This window comes from Centropristis striata, chromosome 2, assembly GCF_030273125.1.
Source record: "Centropristis striata isolate RG_2023a ecotype Rhode Island chromosome 2, C.striata_1.0, whole genome shotgun sequence".
In the NCBI taxonomy this organism is placed as follows: Eukaryota; Metazoa; Chordata; class Actinopteri; order Perciformes; family Serranidae; genus Centropristis; species Centropristis striata.
This window is the reverse complement of record NC_081518.1, coordinates 14378061-14386085: the sequence shown is the minus strand read 5'-3', so window position 1 is coordinate 14386085 and position 8025 is coordinate 14378061.

Here is an 8025-nt window from a genome sequence, read left to right as displayed (position 1 = left end):
TGACTCAGGTGTTATTAGGTTCAGTTTCCAGTGGCCTATTCAGCTCCCAAAGTGAGGAGCCCAACAAAACAAAGTGCTTTAATTTCCCTGTTCTTTTATTAGACTCAAGCAAGGAGAGCAGAGGAACTACTTGTCTGATGACAGGTCTTTTTCTCCCAACTGAAGATACTGCACTTAAATACAGAATACAGATCTGGCAGATCCTTAGAACTTTTACTTTTATTTTAGTAGCACATAAAGGGGGGGGGGGGGGGGGGGGGGGGGGGGTAGCCTAATGTTTAGAAAAAGGCTTATCATGGGTCTGTCCTAGTTTTCTTGAAAATAAATAAATGATGATTACCATTTAAATGCACCTAATTCATTGCAAAACATAGTTAATGTAATTTATTACAGAGATGGAAAAATAAATATAAATCCAATTTAAGATAATAATAAACAAACAATGCTTCTTCCACACAGCAGAGACTGGTGAGTGGCAGCTGATTAATGCTGAATGGGTCACATATTTATTTATTTATTTATTTTACAGAAAATTGACTGAGGCAGGTTTATTAGGAGGAATGTGAAGGCGGCTTGACTGGTAAGAGTGGATATCTGAAGTGAACTAAAAATATACCCAGAAAAATATGGTCAAACTTTCAGTCTTGTGGAGGGCTTTATAAATCCACAAAATCTCATCAAAACAAAAACTAAAAAAGTCAAATATGAGGTTATATGATCATTAAAAAGATTGTGGTCTACTCTGCAGCACATAAAACATGTGTGGGACTCTTTCACAGCGGGCTGCATGGATGCAACAAACAAGTCATTAGTAGCTCCGGGACATATGATCTGGATGATGTGGGATGTTACAGTTAATCCTCTGAATTATGAAAGCCTCATGTCTGAGATTAAAATGCATCCTGGTCAATGATTGGGCGATTCTTCTCTCAGAGGAGTCATTTCACTTCACAGTTGTCATAACGGCCAGAAGGAAAGTGAGATGAACTTTAATATATTTTCCTTTGTTAGCAGAGTCAGTGATAGAATGTAACTAACTACATTTACTCAAGAAACTTAAATACAATTTTGATATACTCACTTCACTTTAGTATTTCCATTTTATACTAATTCAGACATCTATTCCTCTACATATTAGAGAATCTCAAAGACATGATGCCTATATGATATGATGCAGTACAATACTACTTATCTACACAGGTAGTACAACATTAGCTTGATGTTGATTAACGGCTGTATAGATGTTTTTTAATGTATTTATTTAAGCCTTGAAGAGTTAAATTAATCAATTACAGTAACAACATATAATAATATGACACTGTTCTGCATAATGAGTACTTTTAGTTTTAATACTTTAAGTACGTTTTGTTGATAATACTTCAGTACATTTACTCAAGTAGAATTTCAGGACTTTTGTTAGATTATGGCATTTGTACTCTAATGAAAATAAAAGATCTATGCACCTCTTCCACCTCTGAACAGAGCAAATTTAGATATGATTTACTGCTGTTTACTTCTGTACCCCACACAGTATGTAGGAGTGAAGGTTTGTTAGCTTTCACCCTGTGAAGATTTAGTATCATTGTTTGCTGGCTGTTTGCCATTGGTGGTTTGTGTGTGTGTGTGTGTGTGTGTGTGTGTGTGTGTCCTATCTGTAATAGCTCAGCTTGCTTCCTGTATACTCAATAGAACAACAAGAGGATACCAGCCTTTTCAAAGCAGATAGCTATATTCGAAAGAAAAGCAGTTACTAGCAAAGTGTTACTAACAACTTAACAAATTCTATTGAAGGAACACGCACAATACCAAGACCCTGACACCAAAGCAGCTAAATGCAGCTCAGCCATTAATAATCTTATTATTTACACCTGTTCTTTTCCTACCATGAAAAAAGCCTCATACAATATAAAAGGACCCTCACATCTGCACAGGTGTTTTCAATTACCCTGGCTGATTAGACCTGCAGTCAGGCTGAAGCTGCAACAAATGGACCATGAGGAAGAAGTCAGTTAATCAGTTTGACACCTCAGTTTGAGATCTAATCAAGCAACAACACCTGCTTTTGGACGTGTACCTCAGAACAGAGTATGAAGGCCTGAGCAACAAGGACTTTTTAGATTGAATACAAACGCATCTATATGACCTACGTAAGCAAACGAGGCCACCGATGAAGACATGTATAAATACATTATATAATAGTTATTGACAATAGCTTACCTGTTGCTGTGTTCGATTTCCCGCGAAATCAGACGAAACGATTTACGGCACATATGTAGACCGGAAAAGCCCATGTTGACATATTTACTCAGTTTTTTTCACGTTATATGTTGTGGTTTTTGCCCATATTGGGGCAGCAGTAATAAGAAAAAGAAAATAATTGACAGAAGAAACAAACAAATAAAAAAACTAATAGGGATACTGATGGCGCACAGGTGAACGCCTCGCTCGGCTATTTAACAGATTGCGGGATTTAAAAGGATTCAAAACCGATTCTTGAATTGACCTTCTTCCTAGGTATGTGGCCTAGTATGTCTATTTTATTTTATGAAATGTATTGCAAACAGCAGACTACAGCTATTATTCTTACACAGATATAAGTAGGTGCATTACCTTATCGCTATGCATCCTGCAAACAGCTATATTTATAAAAAGAAACTTTCTTTCGTCTTCCTTAACTCGCTTCCTTACATTATGTTCGTGGTTTTCATGGAAACACTACCGCTTTTGTCCACAGGGGTCGCCAAAATCAGCACAAAATTCACTTGGTTTAATAGCTACAGTCTAATGGTGTGTTAAATTACGTGATGTCGGTATGTTTGAGAGGCAATAAAGGTATAAATAAAAAATTGGCCACAGAAGATGAAAAAATCTATAAAAAGAACTTGTACTGTATAATGTTGGGAACAATCCTGGCTGTCTGGTATTACGCTTCAGGGCACTGACATTCAATTCCTGCTGTGTCCTTGTGATTTGGTTCTATAGATATATCAATAACAGCTTTAATTATAGCCTAAAATAACATAACATAACATAACCCTTTTAATTAACGTACTCATTAATTAATCTCTTATTACAGATTTATGACTAGAAAACTTTAACACACATTGCTGAGCGTCATCTCAAATTAATCTTCAGGTTCCCAGCTTCCACATGGTGTACACATTCAGGCTTATTAATAGTCTACAAAAAAATCCAAATGAGATCCAGCACATAAAACCTTTCTAACTGTATATACAGGCCATATAGTTGAGAAAACCTCACTCTGACATTTAATCATGAAACAAAGACTAATCGTATCACAATCATCATTAAATGTTACTCATTTGCCATTTTGCCCACTTGGTGCAGATGCTTTAAGATGGTAAAATTAGTTCTGCCCTATCACGGTGGCTTATGCAGTGCTCGATGGGATGTTTGACACCTCCTGTGTGATGACTGTACTTCCTGTCCTGTGCCTGCCTGAGAATCAGGAGCACTGCCAAGAGGAAGGCAGAGTATCTAACTCAGTCCAGGAAGAACACCAAAAACTCCTCTGAGGAGTATCATGTAATCATCCAAAGCAACGATAATCACCAGAACAGATCAGATCATTGTCCTGTTTTACATATATTATTATAATTATTACCAATACACCATATTTGATTTATTTTTCTGTCAGTCTTAGCTCTCTGTCACTACATGTAAAGTATATGACACTACTGACATCTTGTGTATAGCAGCTGTAATTGCACCTATTTGTTTCCTCCAGAAGCACCTTGACAAAATGCCAACATGTAAACAAAAAACACTATTTATCTGTCAGCTTCCTCCCTGAGAGAGAGGATATTCACAGGGACCTTCTGACCTCTTATACCACCAACAATGAGTGGGGAAAAACTTTTCTAAACTACTGGTTTGTTCACTTGGCTTATTCACAGACATTTTGCCCTCTTCACTTCCTTTTTCTTTTATTTACCCCAAGTTGTTTGAAACTGTAAAAGAGCCTCTGTCTCTGTAAACTGTCTCACTGTCTCACATGACATGTTTTTCTGTTCAGTAAATAAAACAATTACCCTAAGTTGTTTTATGTTGTTATGAGCATACAACAACATGTTCTTACAGCTGCAGAAGCTGTGTCATATTCGAGATGTACCTGTTAAATAATTGATCTTGAAATAAAAAGTTTGTCAAATTATTAGTTGAACTTTCTGTGCATAAGTGAGATTGTTGCACATCATTACATTTAAATTCATGGTGACCTATTTTTAGTTTGTCATTGTGATTCTTTTAAGGCACATACTTTATTTTTAACAACAAATTATGCCTGTGTACGCTTAAGGAGATTATCCCCAGATGGACTCTGTGGTGTGTGTGTTTGTATATATATATATAAATATATATATATATATATATATATATATATATATATATATATATATATGCCATCATGTGTTGACTGAATACATCAGTTTGTGCGGAAATTTCAGGGATGAAAGTATTGTCACTGACAAGTGGTGAACATGTGATGTAAAAGGAGCTTTGCAGATTTTAACTTTCTTTGTGTCACTGCAGTGTGACAGGTGATGGTGCACAGACTCCCTTCCTGCTTGACAATAATCTTAAGAATGACTACTTTTAGACTCTGTCATTAATGCCAGTGATTTGAGGTAAATTTAGTGATTTCAACAGGCCTTCAGTTTTATTCTGGCTCCCAAAATTGGCACTATGTCTTCTGACTTATGTCATCTGGTACATCATTTCTTTTAAAAAATGCAGTTGCCTGATTTAGCCACACGGGAGCTCTGTTGTCCACTTTAGTTCAGCTGTTAGAAAACCTATCTGATGGTTTTCTCTACCAACAACAACACTTTAACCACTGTGCCACTAATAAAAGGTTTAAAGACATTGTAGATGTGCTATAAATAATGTTCCCTCTTTCTTCAATAAAAAGGAAAGCTAATACTAATGACTCGTTTCCCCTCTACACATTGCATAAATCCTGTTATTTTCAGCTGAACAAGGCTCTGTAGTCACTGTGACAGATATTAATAGCCACATACAGGCCATATTAACCTTGCCAAAAATAAAAGTTCCTCAATTAACTCAGAATTTACTCCTGGAAGATCCACCGTAAGCATATTAGCAGTTTTATCAGCCAGACACAGGAAGCACCTGTTGGTGATGCAGGTGTTTTTCATTAGGGACGTTTAGTATCCTGGCCAGGTGGTGCATTAAATCAGATTAGATAAAACCTTTTAAACTGCAATACAATAATGCCAACCAGACCCCAAAAAGACATGCTCCTTAGTTTTAATTGCATTGTTTGTGTTGTTCACTAAGTGCCAGCCTGGAGCATGCTACAGATGATTTTGAGTAAAAGAATGTTTTATCCACATGTGCACAGAGGGATGAGCAATGTGAATTCTTATTGGCAATTAGACCCCATTATGACATCATATATATATATTTGGGGGTAATGAAACTGCAGAGAATAGGAAAAACCCCTATGGAGTTGAGACAGTGCTGGTGGTAGTGATGGGAGGGAGATGATCTGGTGTGATATGATGACTAGGTGAATTGGATGGCCTGAAATGACAGCTGACAGCAACAGAGAGGAGAACTGATTTAACATTTGACAGCAGGGACATGATTGGCTGATGGATATGTGGAAAGAACAGGTTGGTTAAAAAGCAGGATGAATAAATGAGAGAGAATTGTGAATGAATGACCATGAAGAAAGGTCTTCCTGACTGAACTTAAGCTTCCCTTCTTTCCACCTCCACACCACTTTTTTTTCATTTTTAAACTTGGTAGTCTTCAGCCCGAACAAATGCTTACTTAAGTGAAATCACTAAAGTCAATTTATCAGAACCTCAACAGGCTTTATATGACTTTTTTTCCTCCCACATGTACTGTCGTTCTTCCCAAGACCTGCAACCAGGCTCTGATGTGTAAAATTAGAATAAAAAGTTAAATAAGAGATAAATAAGATTTTTGTACCATGCATCTGACCTGACATGTCTGGCCAGGTCAAGTTGAAACTGGTTGAAATTGTGAGAAAAAAACCCCAAACATCTGAAAATCCTTGAGTGTGTGTTTGGGGAGAGCGGTACTGTTGACATGGTATTTGTTTGTCTTCTTTTGTTGTTTGTAAAGGCCCTTTGACTCTTTTTTTTGGGAATGTCTAAACAGGCTGTCTCCAGAGAACAGGGCAGATATGAATTTCCTCTATACGGACTTCAGGACAAACTGTTTTAGGACATCAAAGACAGGAGTGGTGACTTTCTGGAGCGGAGGAAGCGTTTGTTATGTCATGTATTTGCAGCCTTTTACAAACACTATGCAGAGGACTCTATTTGTTCAGTGATTTCCAAGAAATCCTGTGGATCTTTGGGACAAACAACTCATTGTGTGGGCACTGATTAAATTTCTTCTTAAATATTCAGATTGTTATCTGTGGTCAGCGGTTCTCATAACAAGTGTGCTCTTTGTTCAGTTTGTACGAAAATTTTGACAGAGAAAAACCTGAATGTCTTGTAATGAAATCTTTTTGGTGAACTTTGAAATTATATATTTCTCATTAAATACAGTTTTTTTTGTGAGAGGCAGATATCAGTTTGAGGGCACCTTAATAGTTATCAGTGTAAGGAGCCACTTCTCCACTAGAGGTCTATGCTTACCTTTTAAACAACAGAGAACAAAGAGTAGAAAGGGAAGTAAGTGAGGTTCAAAAATGTAAAAAACGGACAAAAAAAGCAAGAACTACTCTCATTTGTTGTTGTTTTCATGCCCTTTTGGTTTAATGGAGCTTAATTGCCACTGCACATCTGTCACACTGCCAAATCCTGGTTTTGTAATTACCTATTTTTTCTCCTCTATAGTGAATGAGCAAATAGTTATCTGTGTTCCTCAAGGACATTTCGAAAGGTCACATGTCCTGCAGTGGGGATCAAACACATGACCTCCCAGCAATGTTATCAACAATTGTGCTTCTTGTTCACCAACTGACATTAAGTGATGATGATGCTGATTCCCTCCTTGTCCTCTGATCCTTTGGGTGGTTGTTTTGGGAGTTCATTTAGGCTGTTTTAGTCCATCAATCTCCTCATCCTTGAGTAGATCTTTTAATTTCTGTGTTTTGTGCTTGTGTGGTCGTGCACTTTTTAAAAAACATTTATAGTAAAGAAATATTTAATCTGTTTTGGTTTTTGGTCATGTTTAAAAGAGAATTCCACTGATTTTACTCACAGAAGTTAATTTTACAAGTCACGAGTACAACTCAGCCTGTGAAAACAGTGGCATAATGTCGTCATTAGGGGTCATTTCCTCAGACTTGATGTCTTTAAGGTTATTTTTACTTGAGCTTGGAGACTGGGTTACAGATTTGGGGGAAGCGATTGAAAGATATGGGTTCATGCCGGCCAGCTATGGTTTAAAGAAAAGATACAATTGTTGTAAATGCAAGTTTGGCAATTGAGCTTGACCCACACTAGGGACAAAAAGTCAGCATATCTTGCAGCCATGTTGCTTCAATCTTATTTTAATCTGTCTCTTGTGAGTCACCCAGCTGTGGTGCAATGTGAATGTGGTGAAACCGCTTTTTAAAATGATGATTAGGTTTAGGGTGTGATGAAATTAGGGCTAGAGGAAAAGTTGACATTTTGGAAAATATGTCGTTGTCTGGCAGTGAAGAAAATTGCTACTTCTCTGTGATGTAACATAATGATAGAAATTACTTCCTGACTAAATTTGCATATGTGATTGGCTGATTACTACTTCTACTGCTGTTTGTAATTGTGTATGTGCTGTTCCAAACTACTGCAGTTTCCCTGCCTGCTTTTGGAGGTTAGATCACACAAAAAAATCATATCAATTCTAAAAATTCCACTCATATCAACCTCAAAAGATTTGTGTGTATGTGTGTGTGTGTGTGTGTGTGTGTGTGTGTATGTTGTCCTCTCCTCCTGTTACAGCTCTTACACCTTCTTACAATATTATTATTTGAAAAGTTATGCTGGAATTTTTTCCAAAAGTAGCAGGAACCCC